At 40.2% G+C, this 21,221-nt stretch overlaps 1 protein-coding gene across 33 annotated transcripts in view; it reads left to right on the top strand.

Moving 5' to 3' along the window:
• ADGRG2 (adhesion G protein-coupled receptor G2) overlaps positions 1-21,221 on the top strand; it is a 131,230-nt gene that overhangs the window by 36,058 nt on the left and 73,951 nt on the right. For 6 of the 33 annotated variants that reach the window (XM_060407692.1, XM_060407689.1, XM_060407709.1 and 3 more), the window contains one exon: positions 5,108-5,152. The exons of 25 other annotated variants lie outside the window; for them this stretch is intronic. The gene's annotated coding sequence lies outside the window, so the exon portion shown is untranslated. Of the gene's footprint in view, positions 1-5,107; positions 5,153-13,617; positions 15,549-21,221 lie in introns of those variants that run through there. 2 more of the 33 variants (XM_060407698.1, XM_060407693.1) reach the window with 1 other exon arrangement.

The raw sequence follows: 21,221 nt of genomic DNA, 5'->3' as shown, positions 1-21,221 counted from the left end.
CCTTTAGTTCTGCCATGTTGCAGGGAGACCTGTGGTTGCCTCACCCAGGGGGTCGGGTCTGCTGATCAAGAAGTCATTCGAAGGGGGTCCCTGCCTTTGTGCTCCTTAATACCCTCTTCAGCTCTGGGCAGAGGTAACCATCAACATTCTAGCCCCTGGGATACATTTGGAAAACCTCAAGCTTGGCAAGGGGAGGGAAGGAGAAGAGGGAAACCGTAGGATGGAGAGTAGAAGGGAAGAGAGGATGAAAAAACTGGAGAGGAAGGAGGAGAGAAAAGGAAATGTTCAGTGCTACAGAAAAAACATCATTGGACCAACAGTCCAAGAGATCCGCCAGCTCCTTACCCTGGCCTGGTTCATTCCACCTCTGACCTGGCATCACCAGCGTCACTAAAGAGGTCATCTTCGCATGGGACTTCCATTGTGGTCTAGTGGTTAAGAGACCACTCACTTTGCATTGCAGGGAACTTGGATTCAATGCCTAGTCAGGGAAGTAAGATCCTACATGCCTCAGAGCAGTGGAGCCCGTGTGCCACAAATAGCGAGTCTTTGTGCCGCAATGAAGATTTCACGGGCTGCAGCTAAGACCCAGTGCAACCAAATGAATAAATAGTACCAGTGGCATAGTGATTCTGCCAAACAAACAGAATATCACCCATAAATAAATAAATAAATATTAAAAAAAGAAAGCAGCCATCTTAAATGTTTCAGAAAGCAATTCCTTCTACAATTTAACAATGCTCCAAAGCAAGATGTTTCTCTTAATTTAAGTCCTTTGGGCTGTAATTTAAAGCTACCTTCCAGCATTGCCTTGTGCCCACAGCAGAGATGAAGGCCATCTCCCTGTCACCGTTCTTCTCTGAGGGCCTTGTGTACATTGTGGGTATTATTCCTAATCCATCATAACCTCCACCTGGACTTGCAGTGTGGATTTTTTCCAGTCTATTCACAGATTATGTTTTTAATACATTTTCATCGGTTGTCTGCTCCATCCCTCCAGGTCCCTTCTGACCATTCTCTGCTTTGCTTTTGATGCTTCAGCAGCATCAGACTGACTCTAGCCCTGCCCACTCTGTGCCAGTCTTTGGCTCTATGTCTCAGTTGAGGCACTTGGCTCTTCACGTAAAGGGAGTTGCACATCCTTTAAGATGCAGCATGACTGTTACCTTCTGCAGGAACCTGCCAGGTTCGTTTCCCTCTGCCAGCTTAGGTTCACTTCCTTGAAGCTCCCACTGTACCTGGTTCATATGGAGCTCCCAGAATGCCTAGCATTCTGCATTCAGGCTCTTATGGTCCTCTTGGCTAAGTGCCTTTGGCAAGGGTGTAACCTGCACACCCCTGTTCTTTGGCACACAGTAGGCCTTCAGTAGAGTTTTGTTCAACTAATTATCTTTGAAGTCTTACAGAACCATCTCAGTTGGACTCCTCTTGAATGGTGGCATCCAGAACTAAACCAGTCTTTGCAGGTAAAGATCCTATTAGGTGGGGTCCCCTCAATAATGGGGCCCCTACAAGGTTTGAGAACCATGCTTGTTTGTTCCTCGATGGCCATACTCACCACTTTGTAGCCAAGCCCAGCATATCCCTGCCCTTCTCCTGTATCTGCCCACCAGCCTCACCTTCGTCCTCTCCATCTGTGCAATTTGCTTTTCCTACCACTGTAGAGAAGCTTACTGTTATTTATTTCTGCTCCTCTTCCCAATTTATTGAGGCCTTTGGCCACTGGTCCTTTCTTCCATGGTGTTGGTGTCATTGTCAGGAACTGTGAGCCACTCTCTGCCCCTCAGTCTGGGCCACTAAATAATCATTAGGTTCTCAATGAAGCAGTGAGCCCTCAGGATGCTGCACATCATGTCACTGGGTTTTGTTTTGGTTGCTACTTGGACCAGCATCACATTACCCAAGAGGACAGTGGGCAACTCTCTGGAGCTGAAGTTACCTGTGCAGCTACCCAGTGGTTTCGCTGATTATCCCAGGATGTGTGGGCCCCACAATCAGCACCTGGGCCTCTGAGCAGCCAGCGAGTACAGGCATTCCAGTTCTTGGATGTAGCCGCTCTGAGCTTCCTCTGCTCTGGAGCTGAGCTCTGAGTATAATCAGAGATAATTTCCTTCCCATCCAAGCCACTTGTATGGTCTCTCTCTCTCCTTTTTTTTTTTTTCTGGTTATGCTGGTATTACCCTGGGTTTTAGCCAGCTTGATAAATAGAGGAAGTTGGATGCATTTCCAGCCTTCCTGATGTCATGGTTTGGGGCAGTCTGCAGCTGTGGGAGGTTTTAGTTAATCCTAGCAATTGGTGAGTTTGCTGTTCTTCTCTGAGAAGCTTCTCTGTTCTGTGCCATGTCTTACATAAGTCAATATGGTTCCTTTTGTGACTTGCCCTTTCCTTTCAATGATGTAAGAAGCCCAAACGTTGGCAGGCACTCTGTTTTGTTACTGGAGTGCTGGTGCTGATCCTCATCAGATCCCGAGTCCTGCTTAGTTTCTTGTGGAGATAAAGGGCGGTGGACATGTGGCAGTGATAGTGGCAAAGAGGGATCCAGAGGCTGATGGATGGGCAGTTCTGTAATTAAGTTTAGGCCTATGTGTCCATCAGCCATTTTCACATCATTGCTTTTGACATTCTTTTCCACAGCTTGCTCAAGTGAGTTCTTGCTCCCTGGCTGGGTAGCTGGTTTCTTGGCTCTGAGAGCAGAAGTCTTTGTGCTCTCAATGGGCTTTCTAATTGTGCTAGAGTGGGTCCAGGGGAGACGGTGTCCAGTTGAGCTAGTGATGGCCTGATGTTCTAGTTAGTCTCCCTCTGAGCTTGTGTGTTCTCTGAAAAACCTGGATGGCTTGGCCCAGCCTCCCTCTGTTCTGCCTTTTGCTAGAAAAAAAAAATAAGTAATTGTATAAGTCATACATGAGCCTGTGCCCGTGTTCTGTTGGCCTTCATCCTTTCCCCCATCACATGCCTCTCTATGGAGGCTTGGTGGGTTTCCTTCTAGGCTTTTTTGTATGTGGCCACACTTGTCACTATACAAATAAGCATACATATATAGAGCCTTGTTTGTTTCTTAACATATCCTAGTAGCTACAGTATTAAGAAACTTTATTTTTTTGCATGACTTACACATATTGACAGTCTCTATGTATGCAGATCAACTTCATTTTTCTTAAGCATTGTATAACATTTCAGAATATGGATGGATCATCCTTTTTTTAACTATTCATTTACTGATGGATACATAGGCTTTTCCACCCTTGTACAAAGCTGCAATAAGAGTATCTGTATATTTTTGTGTCTGTGTGTCGCTGTTTCTGTAAGGACAATCTCTGGAATTAGAATTTCTGGATCAAAAGATGTGCACATTGAAAAATTCAAAACATAGCTCAACTGTTCTCTCAAAGTTTATGTATCCACCAGCAGTGTAAGCAGTGTTCATTTCCCATGTTCCCTTGAACATGCTTTCCAGCTTTGGGTATTATTAGGCTTTTTAATTTTTTCATGCAGTAGGCAAACAAATTTCATTGTTGCTGCCCTATTTTTCTACCTGAGAGTGTTCCAAAGGAGCAAAGAGAGACTCATGTTGTTTATTAATAAACTTGGTTTACTAGGCACCACTCAGCATGCTTTATTGTGGTTATCAGTAAGGTTTTGGAAGAGGCAATGTGTTTGAGTTGTGAAATTTCATCAAAAACTCCTATGTAGAAAATTCTCATTTATACAAATATAAAGTGAAATTATTTCCATACTCAAGTCACAATCAATTTGTTTCTTTGTTTGATTATTTTAATGTTTTACAGTTGTTAATCTTCCATTCATTCCACGTTGAGCATTGGTACATGTGTTTATAATTTGTTCATCCTATGACAGGACATCTTGCTTGGCTTTCCTTTTTGTCTTTAAACATTGCTTAATGAAGTTTTTCTGACATACTGGGCTTTATTAAGAACTAGTCCTTTTTTTCCCTCTTAAAGAGCATATAATCAATAGTAATTCATCATGACTTCTTATTTCCTCTTTGAATTCATATCCTGTATCCTCCTTGAGCATTGAACTTCTGTCTTAACAGTTTGTTGACTGAAGCCAGGAGTAGATCAGTTGGTTCCAAGATCACGCTATAGATTGTTACCTCTTGTAGTTCCTGATTTGAACATTGTTTAGTCTGTATTTCACTTGAGGGGACAGCATGGTGTGAGGTGACTGTCATCTTTGAGCTGATAGCTGTGCCCATATTTTGGTTTTGAAGCAAAGCATGATGGAATATTCTGAAACATACAAGTCAGGTGGTCAGTAATGTGCTCTGTCCTGAGTGGGCACATGATTTTTTTTTCCCCAGAGTGCATCTGCCTTGGCTTTCTCTCAGGTCATTGCCAATGCCTCCATCTCCCCCTTCCAACTGTGAGCCAAACTGGACAATCAGTAGAGAGTTATTTATTCAGCTCCTCTGTGGATAAAGAATTCTGCCCTGGGCTTTGGGGATGCAAGTGCCATAAATGACTCACCCAATCCTTGATAGCAGGGAGTTTAGGTTCTAGGGAAATTAAGTCACAAAATGAAGAAAGGGCTAATGAAGAAGGGGCTTCCCTGGTGGCTCAGAGGTTAAGGCCTCTGCCTGCAATGCGGGAGACCTGGGTTCAATCCCTGGGTCAGGAAGATCCCCTGGAGAAGAAAATGGCAACCCACTCCGGTATTCTTGCCTGGAGAATCCTATGGACGGAGGAGCCTGGTGGGCTACAGTCCACGGGGTTGCAAAGAGTCGGACATGACTAAGCGAGAAGAGTCTCTCAAAAAGACCACCCTGCCTCAGAACTGATGACTTCATTGTTAAGTGCCGCCGTGATGTGGTTAATGAAGCCCGAGTAGTAATACACGCTACTAAATATTAACAAGGTCAGCCTCCAAACTGACTTTGTCATGTCTCCCAATTTGTAATAAGTTCCTTAAGAGTAAGGTTTTCTTCCTCCATTTCTTTTGTAATTCTGCTGCCAAGTTCTAGCCTTGGTGGACAGCAAGGGGTCTAGAGTCCTTGGCTGATGTGCTCACTGTAGTGCTGAAGCATCATGGTGCCAAGAAGGCCTGGTTTCCATTGGTCTAATTCTTTCTTTTTTAAAAAATTTTTAGACTTGTGCAGAATATCTCCATCTTTTCTTCTGAACTTCCTGCCAGGTGAGTGAGTCTCTTTCTGTGTGAAAATGAGGAAATGATGAACATGTTTGTTTTTCCTTTCAAATTACCCCCCTTCAAGTCTCCCTCCCCTTAACCACTGTATTCTTTTTGTTATTGCTTTGTTTGTCACTCTTCACTCCCACTTGGAGCCTTCTTTCCTTCGGACATTTTCTCTTCCTTGGGGATTCTGTCGTTGACCTATTTCTCAGTAATCCAATTGTTTTTGAATAACTTGAGTAATGGGTACTGATTTTGAAATTACATGGTGCAGTAAAATCTGGGGAAGGAGAAGGATCATTTATGTAGAATTCTTTGGGATTTTGTTTCACAGTTTTCCCCTTTCCATCTCCCTGGACTGGCTTCCCTATCTCTAACAGCATTTCTCATGTTTTGAAATGGATCATCGAAGTATTCTCTCTCTTACCCAAAGTGCTGTGCATACATATGCGGCTTCCAAAGACTCCTCCCAAACAGGTTTCTGCTCCTAACCCCCTTCTAAATAGAACTTCTGAGGTCACTATTGACTTGGATTTCCTATTTCCTCTGAGACTGATAAATAAGGATGATTTCTGGTATAAATAATAAAAATCTTGTCACCAATACTAATATTTATTATAGTTAATGTAAATTAGAATTCACATAGTCACAATAAATGCTTATAGAAACAAGGTTAAAACACCTGAGCAGAGTCACACAGCTAATAAATGACCAAGTGGGGACTTGGAACAGGAGTTGGCATGCATGCTCAGTTGCTTAGTCATGTCCAACTCAAGAGTACTAGAGTGTGTTGCCATTGCCTCCTCCAGGGGATCTTCCTGACCCGGGGATTGAATCCGCGTCTCCTGCATTGGCAGGTGGATTCTTTACCACCTGGCCACCTGGGAGTTGGCTTGATGTGACAAAAGCAAGGAAGGCATAGAATGGTGGTGGTGGTTCCCTTTCCTTAGGACCTCCCTTCCTCTCAAATACGATCTCCTGAGGCTCCAAACCCCCATGTTTTTGCCTCATCTCTGCTCCTACCCCCACCCCCAGCCTGATCAATACCTTGAGGATGCTTTGAAGGAGTCTTCTGTTTCTCTCCTCTACATATTGATAGAATTATACAGCAATAAATTCCAGACCAAATCAGTTTTAAAAATCTTTTTTGAGTCCCTGCTGTGATTGGAGTTGCATGTTGTGAGGGTTGGGGTGAGGTGAGGTGGAGACCAAGTCTACGTATGAGAAGATACTACGCTCTGGTGCTTTGTTTTGTTTTTTAGATCAAGTTGAGTCTCATGGACTATGAAGAGAAAGTGTCTTTTAAGTAAAAAAAAAAACAAAAACAAAAAAACCCACCATTTATTTGGCCACACCTATGACCGGTGAATCTAAACAGTGTCTGTAAGCTCTTGAGGTCAGGATAGATGCCTGTCTTGTTTAATGTAGTACCTTGAGTCCCTAGCATAGTACCTTGTATGTAATAAAACCTCAATAAATGTTTGTGAACTAGTTGAATTAATGCAAGAAATAATTCTGAAGTCTATTTACATTTAGTGCTAGAGTCTACTATAAACTTGTCTTCTAATTATGCTTGTAATAATAGCCAACATTTCTTGTCTGTACTAAGATCTTGATTTTATGGCCTCATTTTATCACTGTAGAACCCTATAAAATAGATTCTATTGTTACCTCCAGTTTTTCAGAAGAAAAATTTAGGTCCATAGAGCTTAAGGAACAGGCCAAGGTTACACTGTTAAGTGGTGGAGCTTAGATTTGAAGGCAGGCAGATGACTTCCCATGTGTGCTCTTGTACCTTATGCTTTTCTGTGTGTGTTTTAAACATACTGTGAGCATTAGGGGAGGAGCCTGAAGAGTGAGGGCAGAAGAAAGTAGGCTTTCACTTTGCCTTGGGTAATTCAAACATGGGTAGTCAGGAGGGTCAGAGAAGGCAATGGCCCCCCACTCCAGTACTCTTGCCTGGAAAATCCCATGGAAGGAGGAGCCTGGTAGGCTGCAGTCCGTGGGGTCGCAAAGAGCTCGGACATGACTGAGCGACTTCACTTTCACTTTTCACTTTCCTGCATTGGAGGAGGAAATGGCAGCCCACTCCAGTGTTCTTGCCTGGAGAATCCCAGGGATGGGGGAGCCTGGTGGGCTGCCGTCTATGGGGTCGCACAGAGTCGGACACGACTGAAGCGACTTAGCAGCAACAGCAGCAGTCAAGAGGGTAGATTGCAGGTAGGACAGTAGAGAAATATGGAGATGAATGAGAGAGTGGAAAAATATAACACCTTTCACAAGGTTTTGTGAATATTTGTTTACTTTTAAGCATATAATTTATTTCTAATCTTACATATCTGGTATTGATTCACTTGTTTTATTGAATAAAACTTTTTTTCCCCTGCTGCCTTAGAAAGCATTTAGTTCTTATTAAGAAAGTCATTTGCACTATGAAGACCAAATTATTTTCCTTCCCTTTGATCCTAGAGACAAGAAAGCTTTACATTATCATCATGCTGTGTAGTTCACCATTGACTTTACTTTGGCTTTGACAAATGATACCCAGAGCTGCTGTTCTGGAGTTCATATTCAGCCCTTAACAGTTAACCCACTTTCTGTTCAGAACTTTTTTTTTTCTTTCTAGCGTACAGAATGCCGTTTCTCCTACAGCATTGCTGTCTGGCTTTAGTTCCTGGTGATTTTATCTTCAAAAAATTTTGTTGCTGAAGTGTGGAATAGTTCCTTTTGTCCTATATTTCTTCAAATTACAAGCTTTGAAATTGCTGCTAGACATTTTGGTGAGCATTCCAGAGAATTCTGTGAATAGTCTCATTTGGTTTATAAAATGGGTAAAAACACGAGGACTTTGCTTGTCAGGTTTTGGCACCAGGGTTCTCCTAGCCTAGTAAGCATGAATTAGGCTGGTTTTTTTTGTCTGTTCTTTGACTTTTTGTGAGGTTGGAATTCCTGTGAAAACATCTGGGCCTGGAGTTTTCTTTGTGGGGGAAATTTTGAGACCTTTTAATTATACATCTATTTAGGTTTATTATTTCCTCTTGATTCCTTCTTGGAAAGTTATATTTTTTTTTCCTAGAGATTTGCTCATTTTTATCTAGATTTTTAAAATTATTGAATAAAGTTATTCCTAAGATCCTTTTATCTTTTATGTTTATAGCATTTTCATTTATATTGCTTTTACAATTTTTTCTATTGGTTGTTCACTTACACTTCTCTCTCTTTACCTCCTTCTATAGCCTTCCCTCCAACCTCCTCTTAATTTTGCCACAATAGTCTTTTCAAAGAACAGCCTTGGCTTTATTAAAACCTTTATTTTATGTCTTTTTATCTTTTATTTTTTTATCACTTCCTTTCCTCTTCTTTGGGTTTATTTTGCTGTTCTTTTTCAAACTTCTTTTTTTTTTCCTTTTTTTTAAGATTTCTTCTTTTTTTATTTTTTATTTTTTTTTAAATTTTAAAATCTTTAATTCTTACATGCGTTCCCAAACATGAACCCCCCTCCCTCGTCCCTCCCCACAACATCTCTCTGGGTCATCCCCATGCACCAGCCCCAAGCATGCTGCACCCTGCGTCAGACATAGACTGGCATTTTGATTCTTACATGATAGTATACAGGTTAGAATGCCATTCTCCCAAATCATCCCACCCTCTCCCTCTCCCTCTGGGTCCAAAAGTCCGTTATACACATCTGTGTCTTTTTTCCTGTCTTGCATACAGGGTCGTCATTGCCATCTTTCTAAATTCCATATATATGTGTTAGTATACTGTATTGGTGTTTTTCTTTCTGGCTTACTTCACTCTGTATAATTGGCTCCAGTTTCATCCATCTCATCAGAACTGATTCAAATGAATTCTTTTTAAGGGCTGAGTAATACTCCACTGTGTATATGTACCACAGCTTTCTTATCCATTCATCTGCTGATGGACATCTAGGTTGCTTCCATGTCCTGGCTATTATAAACAGTGCTGCGATGAACATTGGGGTACATGTGTCTCTTTCAGTTCTGGTTTCCTCGGTGTGTATGCCCAGAAGTGGGATTGCTGGGTCATAAGGTAGTTCTATTTGCAATTTTTTAAGGAATCTCCACACTGTTCTCCATAGTAGCTGTACTAGTTTGCATTCCCACCAACAGTGTAGGAGGGTTCCCTTTTCTCCACACCCTCTCCAGCATTTATTGCTTGCAGACTTTTGGATCGCAGCCATTCTGACTGGTGTGAAGTGGTACCTCATTGTGGTTTTGATTTGCATTTCTCTGATAATGAGTGATGTTGAGCATCTTTTCATGTGTTTGTTAGCCATCCATATGTCGTCTTTGGAGAAATGTCTATTTAGTTCTTTGGCCCATTTTTTGATTGGGTCGTTTATTTTTCTGGAGTTGAGCTGCATAAGTTGCTTGTATATTTTTGAGATTAGTTGTTTGTCAGTTGCTTCATTTGCTATTATTTTCTCCCATTCAGAAGGCTGTCTTTTCACCTTGCTTATAGTTTCCTTTGTTGTGCAGAAGCTTTTAATTTTAATTAGATCCCATTTGTTTATTTTTGCTTTTATTTCCAGAATTCTGGGAGGTGGATCATAGAGGATCCTGCTGTGATTTATGTCTGAGAGTGTTTTGCCTATGTTCTCCTCTAGGAGTTTTATAGTTTCTGATCTTACATTTAGATCTTTAATCCATTTTGAGTTTATTTTTGTGTGCGGTGTTAGAAAGTGATCTAGTTTCATTCTTTTACAAGTGGTTGACCAGTTTTCCCAGCACCAGTTGTTAAAGAGATTGTCTTTACTCCATTGTATATTCTTGCCTCCTTTGTCAAAGATAAGGTGTCCATAGGTGTGTGGATTTATCTCTGGGCTTTCTATTTTGTTCCATTGATCTATATGTCTGTCTTTGTGCCAGTACCATACTGTCTTGATGACTGTGGCTTTGTAGTAGAGCCTGAAGTCGGGCAAGTTGATTCCTCCAGTTCCATTCTTCTTTCTCAAGATTGCTTTGGCTATTCGAGGTTTTTGTATTTCCATACAAATCTTGAAATTATTTGTTCTAGTTCTGTGAAAAATGTGGCTGGTAGCTTGATAGGGATTGCATTGAATTTGTAAATTGCTTTGGGTAGTATACTCATTTTCACTATATTGATTCTTCCGATCCATGAACATGGTATATTTCTCCATCTATTAGTGTCCTCTTTGATTTCTTTCATCAGTGTTTTATACTTTTCTATATATAGGTTTTTAGTTTCTTTAGGTAGATATATTCCTAAGTATTTTATTCTTTTCGTTGCAATGGTGAATGGAATTGTTTCCTTAATTTCTTTTTCTACTTTCTCATTATTCGTGTATAGGAATGCAAGGGATTTCTGTGTGTTGATTTTATATCCTGCAACTTTACTATATTCATTGATTAGCTCTAGTAATTTTCTGGTGGAGTCTTTAGGGTTTTCCATGTAGAGGATCATGTCATCTGCAAACAGTGAGAGTTTTACTTCTTCTTTTCCAATTTGGATTCCTTTTATTTCTTTTTCTGCTCTGATTGCTGTGGCCAAAACTTCCAGAACTATGTTGAATAGTAGCGGTGAAAGTGGACACCCTTATCTTGTTCCTGACTTTAGGGGAAATGCTTTCAATTTTTCACCATTGAGGATAATGTTTGCTGTGGGTTTGTCATATATAGCTTTTATTATGTTGAGGTATGTTCCTTCTATTCCTGCTTTCTGGAGAGTTTTTATCATAAATGGATGTTGAATTTTGTCAAAGGCCTTCTCTGCATCTATTGAGATAATCATATGGTTTTTATTTTTCAATTTGTTAATGTGGTGAATTACATTGATTGATTTGCGGATATTGAAGAATCCTTGCATCCCTGGGATAAAGCCCACTTGGTCATGGTGTATGATCTTTTTAATGTGTTGTTGGATTCTGATTGCTAGAATTTTTTTGAGGATTTTTGCATCTATGTTCATCAGTGATATTGGCCTGTAATTTTCTTTTTTTGTGACATCTTTGTCAGGTTTTGGTATTAGGGTGATGGTGGCCTCATAGAATGAATTTGGAAGTTTACCTTCCTCTGCAATTTTCTGGAAGAGTTTGAGTAGGATAGGTGTTAGCTCTTCTCGAAATTTTTGGTAGAATTCAGCTGTGAAGCCATCTGGACCTGGGCTTTTGTTTGCTGGAAGATTTCTGATTACAGTTTCAATTTCCGTGCTTGTGATGGGTCTGTTAAGATTTTCTATTTCTTCCTGGTTCAGTTTTGGAAAATTGTACTTTTCTAAGAATTTGTCCATGTCTTCCACGTTGTCCATTTTATTGGCATACAACTGCTGATAGTAGTCTCTTATGATCCTTTGTATTTCTGTGTTGTCTGTTGTGATCTCTCCATTTTCATTTCTAATTTTATTGATTTGATTTTTCTCTCTTTGCTTCTTAATGAGTCTGGCTAATGGTTTGTCAATTTTATTTATCCTTTCAAAGAACCAGCTTTTGGCTTTGTTGATTTTTGCTATGGTCTCTTTTGTTTCTTTTGTATTTATTTCTGCCCTAATTTTTAAGATTTATTTCCTTCTACTAACTCTGGGGTTCTCCAATTCTTCCTTTTCTAGTTGCTTTAGTTGTAGAGTTAGGTTATTTATTTGACTTTTTTCTTGTTTCTTGAGGTATGCCTGTATTGCTATGAACTCTCCTCTTAGCACTGCTTTTATAGTGTCCCACAGGTTTTGGGTTGTTGTGTTTTCATTTTCATTAGTTTCTATGCATATTTTGATTTCTTTTTGATTTCTTCTGTGATTTGTTGGTTATTCAGAAGTGTGTTGTTCAACCTCCATATGTTGGAATTTTTAATAGTTTTTCTCCTGTAATTGAGATCTAATCTTAATGCATTATGGTCAGAAAAGATGCTTGGAGTGATTTCGATTTTTTTGAATTTATCAAGTTTAGATTTATGGCCCAGGATGTGATCTATCCTGGAGAAGGTTCCATGAGCACTTGAAAAAAGGTGAAATTCATTGTTTTGGGGTGAAATGTCCTATAGATATCAATTAGGTCTAACTGATCTAATGTATCATTTAAAGTTTGCGTTTCTTTGTTAATTTTCTGTTTAGTTGATCTGTCCATAGGTGTGAGTGGGGTATTAAAGTCTCCCACTATTATTGTGTTATTGTTGATTTCCCCTTTCATACTTGTTAGCATTTGTCTTACATATTGCGGTGCTCCTATATTGGGTGCATATATATTTATAATTGTTATATCTTCTTCTTGGATTGTTCCTTTGATCATTATGTAGTGGCCTTCTTTGTCTCTTTTCACAGCCTTTGTTTTAAATTCTATTTTATCGGATATGAGTATTGCCACTCCTGCTTTCTTTTGGTCTCTATTTGCGTGGTATATCTTTTTCCAGCCCTTCACTTTCAGTCTGTATGTGTCCCTTGTTTTGAGGTGGGTCTCTTGTAAGCGGCATATAGAGGGGTCTTGTTTTGTATCCATTCAGCCAGTCTTTGTTTTTTGGTTGGGGCGTTCAACCCATTTACGTTTAAGGTAATTATTGATAAGTGTGATCCCGTTACCATTTACTTTATTGTTTTGGGTTCGGGTTTCCTTTTCGTGTTTCCTGTCTAGAGAATATCCTTTAGAATTTGTTGGAGAGCTGGTTTGGTGGTGCTGAATTCTCTCAGCTTTTGCTTGTCTGTAAAGCTTTTGATTTCTCCTTCGTATTTGAATGAGAGCCTTGCTGGGTACAGTAATCTGGGCTGTAGGTTATTGTCTTTCATCACTTTAAGTATGTCTTGCCATTCCCTCCTGGCCTGAAGAGTTTCTATTGACAGATCAGCTGTTATCCTTATGGGAATCCCCTTGTGTGTTATTTGTTGTTTTTCCCTTGCTGCTTTTAATATTTGTTCTTTGTGTTTGATCTTTGTTAATTTGATTAATATGTGTCTTGGGGTGTTTCACCTTGGGTTTATCCTATTTGGGACTCTGTGTTTCTTGGACTTGGGTGATTATTTCCTTCCCCATTTTAGGGAAGTTTTCAACTATTATCTCCTCAAGGATTTTCTTATGATCTTTCTTTCTGTCTTCTTCTTCTGGGACTCCTATAATTCGAATGTTGGAGCGTTTCATATTGTCCTGGAGGTCTCTGAGATTGTCCTCGTTTCTTTTAATTCGTTTTTCTTGTTTCCTCTCTGATTCATTTATTTCTACCATTCTATCTTCTATTTCACTAATCCTATCTTCTGCCTCCGTTATTCTACTATTTGTTGCCTCCGGAGTGTTTCTGATCTCATTTATTGCGTTATTCATTATATTTTGACTCTTTTTTATTTCTTCTAGGTCCTTGTTAAACCTTTCTTGCATCTTCTCAATCCTTGTCTCTAGGCTATTTATCTGTGTTTCCATTTTGATTTCAAGATTTTGGATCATTTTCACTATCAATATTCGGAATTCCTTCTCAGGTAGATTCCCTACTTCTTCCTCTTTTGTTTGGTTTGGTGGGCAACTCTCCTGTTCCTTTGCCTGCTGAGTATTCCTCTGTCTCTTCATTTTGGTTATATTGCTATCTTTGGGGTGGCCTTTTTATATTCTGGTAATTTGTGGAGTTCTCTTTATTATGGAGCTTCCTCACTTTGGGTGGGGTTCTATCAGTGGCTTGTCAAGGTTTCCTGGTTAGGGAGGCTTGTGTTGGAGTTTTGGTGGGTGGAGCTGGGTTTCTTCTCTCTGGAGTACAGTGGAGTGACCCGTAATGGGTTATGAGACATCAAAGGTTTTGGGATAATTTTGAGCTGCCTGTATATTGAGGCTCAGGGGAGTGTTCCTGTGTTGCTGGAGAATTTGTGTGGTATGTGTTGTTTTGGAACTTGTTGGCCCTTGGGTGGAGCTTGGTTTCGGTGTAGGTATGAAGGCATTTGATGAGCTCCTATTGCTTAATGTTCCCTGAATTCAAGAGTTCTCTAATGTTTTCAGGCTTTGGATTTAAGCCTCCTGCTTCTGGTTTTGAGTTTTATTTTTATAGTAGCCTCTAGACTTCTCCATCTATACAGCACCGATGATAAAACATCTAGGTTAAAGATGAAAAGTTTCTCCACATTGAGGGACATTCAGAGAGGTTCACTGAGTTAAGGAGAAGAGAAGATGGAGGGGGTAGTTAGAGGTAACTGGAATGAGATGCGGTGAGATCAAAAGAGGAGAGAGCAAGCTAGCCAGTAGTCACTTCCTTATGTGCGCTCTATAGTCTGGACTGCTCAGAGGTATTTACAGAGTTATATGGGGAAGAGGAAAGGGAGGAAGTAGACAGAGGTGACCAGGAGGATAAGAGAGAGGAATGAGTAGGAGAGAGACAGATCCTGCCAGTAACCAGTTCCTTAGGTGTTCTCCACTGTCTGGAACACATAGAGATTCACAGAGTTGGATAGAGAAGAGATAGGGGAGAAAAGAGACAGAGGCCACCTGGTGGAGAAAAAGGAGAGTCCAGAGGAGGAGAGAGTGGTCAAGCCAGTAATCTCGCTCTCAGGTAAACTTGGATAGTGATTTTTGGGTTTTTAAATGTACAAAATTGACAACAAAAACTTAAGAGCAAAGATTAAAAATCTAGAGTAGAGGTTGGATTTTCAAAGATTCAATATTAAAGAAAAGCAGAAGGAAAAAGGAAGAAAAAAAGAATTATTAAAAACAAACAAACAAACAAACAAAAAAAACCCACCAACAACCATCCAAGGACTATATATGGTGTTTGCCTTAAAAAAAAAAGTCTTTTTTTTTTTAAATAGTAATAATAGGTTATAGAAATAAAAATCGGAGGAGAAATAGAAGACTTAACAATTAAAAAAAAGTTAGAAAAAAAAACCCAAAAAACAAAAAAGCAAAAACCAAAAAAAAAGGAATGATTTTTAAAATAATAAAAATATATCTGGCCCTTCTCTGGTGTTATGGGTCGTGTGGGATCACTTCCAAGGTGGTTCCCTCTGTTTAACTTCTTCTGTTTGCTGATTTTTTAGGCTCACTAGTTCAGTCGCGCTGTGGGGAGGGGGGATGCTGCAAACAAATAGCACTGTCGTGTGCACACAGTATCTCTGCCCTGCTTAACCTGTCCTTTCTCGCAGTGCACAAACCGCTCCGGCTCCACGATGCTCAGCCGGGAACCGTCTGGGGCCGGCCCTAGGCTGCGTGCACTTCCCCGGTCCAAGCCGCTCAGGTTCGGCGCTCAGGCAGCCCTCAGAGGCACAAATGCGGCTGGAACTGCGCTTTGTGCCCTTCCCAGGTCCGAGTAGCTCAGGAGTTTGGCGAGCGCGATCACCGCGGCTTGTCACCTTTTCTGCCGCTGCTACTCAGCTTTCTGGGTGGTCCGCTGGCGCCCCCCGTGGGGCAGATTGTGACTGTCCAGCACCCCCAGAAGTCTTAGCAAAGAAGCCTGCTTGCAGTTAGGTAAGTAAAGTCTCTCCGGGCGGGGGATGGTCTGCAGCTGGCTTTTTCCGTTCAGTCCTTTGTTCTGTGCTCGTCCTGGCGGTGTCTTATGTTCGAGCTTTTCGCGTGGTAGCTCTCCCACAGTCTGGTTTGCTAGCCCAATTTAGATCATTCTGGTTGCGCGTGGGGCGTTCCTGCCCGATTCTTACAAAGCTCTGCAGCCCGCGCCTCCCGCGCGTCCCTGCCCTGCCCCCACTTCCCAATGGCGGATGCAGGCGTCTGTGCTGCTTTTCCGCTGGGGGAGTTACTGGTGGGCTTGTAATCTCTTGGTTTTAATTATTTATCTATTTTTCCTTCCTGTTATGTTGCCCTCTGTGTTTCCAAGGCTCGCCACAGACTCGGCAGGGAGAGTGTTTCCTGGTGTTTGGAAACCTCTCTTCTTAAAATTCCCTTCCCGGGACGGGCTTCCCTTCCCAGGAGGGAGCTCCCTCCCCACCTCCTTTGTCTCCTTTTTCATCTTTTATATTTTTTCCTACCTGATTTTGAAGACAATGGTCTGCTTTTCTGGTTGCCTGATGTCCTCTGCCAGCCTACAGAAGTTGTTTTGTGGAGTTTGCTCCGCGTTGAAATGTTCTTTTGAGGAATTTGTGAGGGAGAGAGTGGTCTTCCCGTCCTATTCCTCCGCCATCTTTCCCTCCCCCTTCAAACTTCTTAAGAAGGTACTTAACTCATTAATTTTCAGCCTTTCTCTTTTTTAAAATACGTGCATTTAAAATAAAAATTTTACTCTAAATATCTTTAGCTCTGTCCTACATGTTTTGAGATTTAATGTTTTTATTATTGATCCAGTCAAATATTTTCTGATATATGTTAGGACTTCTTTGACCCTAAAGTTATTTGTTAAATAATAGTCGAACTTTTTATTATAGCTTAATTTTGTTGTGGTCAGAGAACATAGTCCTTTTCTTTTTTCTAAATCTGTTTTCAAGACTTCTTTTATGGCCTGGTTGGCGTTCATAAATATTCCATGTGTGCTTGAAAAGGTTATGTACTCAGTAAGGTTCATGTATGGTCATTAAGTCAGGTTGGTTTAAATATGCCGTTCAAATATTCTATATCTTTAGTGACTTTATCCTTAGTGACTTTCTTTGAATTTTATAGGTTATTGATAGAGATGTGTGACTATCTCTCAATATGATTGTGAATTTGTTCTATTTCTCCTTGTATTCTGTTAAAAATACTGGTTTGTATATTTTGAGGCTGTATTATTAGTTGCATTCACATGTAGATTTGTTTAGTCTTCTTACAGAATTAATCCTTTTATGAATGCATCATTTTATTTATAGGTAATGCTTTTCGCTTTAAAGTATAATTTGTCTGATATTAACATAAACATTCATTTTCTTTTGATTAGTAGTGGCATTGCATATCTTTTCCATCCTTTTATTTTCAAACTTTCTGTATCATTGTTCTAGTTGTGTGGTCGTAAACAGCATATAGTTGCATTTTGTATTTTTTCAGTCTTACAATCTTTGCCTTTTAATTGAATGATTTAGTCCATTTATATTTAATGAATCATTGATTTGTGTGTTTAAACTCAGCATCTTTTATTTTTCCTCACTGTTTTCTGTTTCTTTTTCTCCCCTTTCTTGCCTTTCAGAATGACTGAATCTTCTAAAAAATCATCCCTCCCTCTACTAGTTAGGAAATTATATACCTCATTTCTGTTTTTTACTAGGTGTTATTGAATTTATAGCATCTACTCAGCTTTTCAATGTCTGAAGATAATCAATACCTTTAGCCTCCTCTAGGATAATACAGGGACCTTGGAAGACTTTAATTTTTTAAATTTCACTTTTTATCTTCTAATTGATATATTAAATATAGTTGCCATGTTTTTATCTGTCATGTTTCATTTATCCCTGCAAGATATTATTGATATTTTATATTTTGAATTTGCCACTATACAGTGGTAGTGCCCACCCTTAACTCTGGGCAGCTGTGGCCTCTGTCCTATGTCTCATGCTTTCGAGGCTCCCTCTCTGGCCCTTCCCTAGTCATATCCCTCTCCAAAGGATGAGGACTTTTTTATACAAGGAAGGCAAGCCCAACTCCTCCCCCAACCCTTATTTCTAGATTGTGTACTGGGAACCCACAAGTCGGGTCTTTCCTGTCCAGATATTCTGTGTCTATTTCCAGGACCTGGGCAGTCCTCTTCCCCGGACAAGCCATGCTGCAGGTGTACATACCTCTAGACCTGAGGGATGACCAGAGGATAGCTGCTTAAAGGAGAGACGGGGGTTGTTTAGATCTATGGGCTGAGGTGTCAACATCCATGTGCACAAAGCCTCTTGCAGTTTGAGATGGAGCCTTAGTGGAATAATAAGGGCAAACCGGATCTCCTTTCAAACTTCTGACCTGTATATTACAAATGTTAGGAATGGGTCTGGTCACCTTTTTTTTATTGCGTCTCAGATCTTACATTTTTTGCCTGAACTTATCTTTTAGGATTTACTTAGTGATGATTTGCAAGTAGGGAACAATATGACAGTTTTTGTTCATCTTCTGGTTTCCATTGTTGCTTCTGAGGAGATAGCTGTCCGTCTTACAGATGCTCCTTTGGAGGTTAACTGTCTTGTTACTCTGGCTACTTTCAAGATTTTCTCTGTGTTTGTGATTTTCTTCAATTTCAGTATTTCGTGTTTACATGTTGGTTCCTTTTTATTTATTATAGAGGTTTTTTGGGCTTGTTGGATCTGTGGATAGGTGTTTTTTTTTGTTTTTTTTTTTTTTTTTTTACCAGTTTGGGGTCAGTCTGTCATAACTTCAAACATTGGCTTTTGCGCCTTCTCTCCTCTTTGAATTTTGTTTAAGTGTATGTTAGACCTTGTATTGCTTTTTTCCATGTCTCCGAACTGTTCTTTTGTATTTTGTATCTGGAGCTCAAGCTTGCTTCATTAGGCCCAAACCCTCAGGGATAAGTGGCTCCTTTGTTTGAGTAAGCTCTGGGAATTGGTCATGGACAGGGAAGCCTGGCGTGCTGCAGGCCACGGGGTCGCAGAGTCGGACATGACTGAATGACTGGACTGGACTGAACTGAACTTGCCTATATTATCTCTCTGAGTTCCTCCTTTGGCTTCACCTTTGACCTGGTGATTCTTTTTTATCTTGTCAGCTCTCTGATATATTAAAGAAAGTACTTTTTAATATTTTATTCATGATTTTTAATTGTCTTCAGCAGAAGCTTTGATCTAAATAACCTAACCCAACATATTCTAGGAACATTGAAGAAAAAGAAATTGGAGATATTTGTTGTATCAGGATCTTTTAGTAGAGTTAAAATTGAAATTTAATTATGCTTTTACAGTTTCTTGATTCTTTTTTTTAACATAGTTAATCATATAATCAAAGATTCTAAAGAAAACCAGCCCTGAGATTCTCTGACTTCTTTGACAGTTGAATGATCAAAGTCAGTTGCTTTTTCACCTTTTAGTTCTTGATTTTATCTGCCTTCTTTAGTACCTCCTTTTACAATTTCTCCTTGTGCTAGTCTTGTTAGCCAACATGCATGATTCAATGTAAATATCTCAAAGGCATAATGTTTTCTAAAGATAGATTTATGATTTATTACCATTCAGGGTTGCACTGATGGTCTTTAAAAATATATACATATACTATTTAATGAAATTGAAGAGATCTAGAATAATTTCTTGGAGTGGCATATAATTTCTTGGAGGGCCATGGCTTTCAGTCATGTAGCTTATGTACTGTCCAACCCTAGGGGTTGCCATTTACATCAGAGTCTACAACCCTAAGAGATGAATCTGGGATAATCTTTAATTTGTGGATGTCTAATGTCAAGGTCTAGTTTTACTGTTTAAATGCTAGCAAAAAGTTTTCTTTGTCATGGCTGTTGTCTCACAAGCCATCCTCAGCAACTTGAAATTTAGCTAAGAACCAGGGGCTCTTCAAGTCACCTGTGTTGATGACCTAGATCACCTTGACCTAACCCACCTTATACCAGGAGATGAGGAATAAATAGTTCCAGCTGAAAAAGATAAAAATGACTTTAATGTACAGTGAGTAAGGGTTTCAAACTCTACAGCTTTCCCTCTTTGATCAGTGACCCCAGAAATGTCCTGACCCGGTAGGATGTTCTCTCGTTTATGCAGAGGGCAGTAGGAGCGGCAGTGTTTTAAATAGCATTAAACTTCTTCTCCTATTAGGAAAGTATATATTCAGCCTGAGGAAACATACTCCAGGCTGGACAGTGAAAAGCAGTCTTTGCAGTGACCCCAGGTCTGTAGTAAGTTCTTCCTGAGCCATATTCTCTCTCCTAGATGATTTCTGGAGTCACCCTTCATTTGCGGCCTTTCCTGCCGTCATCTGGGAATTGAGTGCAAGCTCTCTTCAGTGGAAAGGCATGGTTTATTTTGGTCAGAGGCCCAAGTCACAGCACATGTTAACCAGGCTCTGTGTCCCATGACTGATTTAACTTTGACCATAACTTATAAACCACTTATGCCCTACCCTCCAAGTGGTAAAGCTCGTGAATGAGGTTGCAGAAATTTTGAAAATTCTGTAATAGCATTTTGCGTTTGTTGTTTCATTTTGCCTTGGAAGTTTGCTTCTGAGGGGACCATTTCTCAGGAACGCCAGCATTGTGGCCTGGTAGAAAGAGTAGGAGTCCCACCAAACAAATGAACGTGACCCTTCTCCTGGAACAGGGATCCCCAACCTCTGGGATCTAATGTCTGATGATGTGAGGTGGAGCTGATATAGTAATAGAAATAATGTGCCCAGTAAATGTAATGGACTTGAATCATCCTGAAACCAACATCCCTTTCCCCCTACCCCCTGGTCTGTAAAAAAATTGTCTTCCATGAAACTGGTCCCTGATGCCAAAAAGGTTGAGGACCGCTGCCCTGGAATATATTGGGCCTCTTTCTACACCTGTATAACAAGAATCTCAGCTAGGTGGATTCTGAATTCCTTTCCAAAAGCAGACTGCTCTGGTACTCTTTCTAGAACTAAAATTAGATACTTGTGCAATAAATCTTCTAAATCAGCTCTTTGAATTCCAGGTGGAGTCAGGCCTAAGGCATTTGTATAGGAGAGTTTTTTGGTAGAGATTTGGTTCATTAAATACAGCTTTTTTAAAAAAGGAGTACTCCAGCAGAAGCACTATGGGAAGCTGCTGTAGAGCACAGGGAGCTCAGCTGGGTACTCTTTGGGTGGGATGGTGGGGGGAGGTTCGAGGGAGGGGGTATATGTATACATATAGCTGATTCATATCGTCATACAGCAGAAACTAACACAACATTGTAAAGCAACTATACTACTGCAATCAAAAAAGAAAAAGGGAATACTTTTGAAGGGGGAACTGAGTTCAAAAATTAAAAATAGATTATTTTTAAACTTATATATGAAACTTATGCATATAAGTGTATAATTCAGTGAATTTCTGAAACTGAACACATCATGTAACCAACAAGCAGAATATTACCTGGACCTCAGAAGCCCCCTTGTGCCCACTTCTAATTGTTATATCCACTGCTCCTTTCCAGGGATAATGACACTCCCAACCTCACTCCATCGATTAGTTTTGTGTGCTTTTGTTTCTCATCTGAATGGGATCATGGGCAACATGCATTCCTTTATGGCTGGCTCTTTTATCTTACAATATATTTCTGA

Source organism: Ovis aries, chromosome X (assembly GCF_016772045.2).
Source record: "Ovis aries strain OAR_USU_Benz2616 breed Rambouillet chromosome X, ARS-UI_Ramb_v3.0, whole genome shotgun sequence".
In the NCBI taxonomy this organism is placed as follows: Eukaryota; Metazoa; Chordata; class Mammalia; order Artiodactyla; family Bovidae; genus Ovis; species Ovis aries.
Note: the sequence above shows the minus strand (reverse complement) of the source record. Positions and strands in the feature narration are given on the sequence as shown.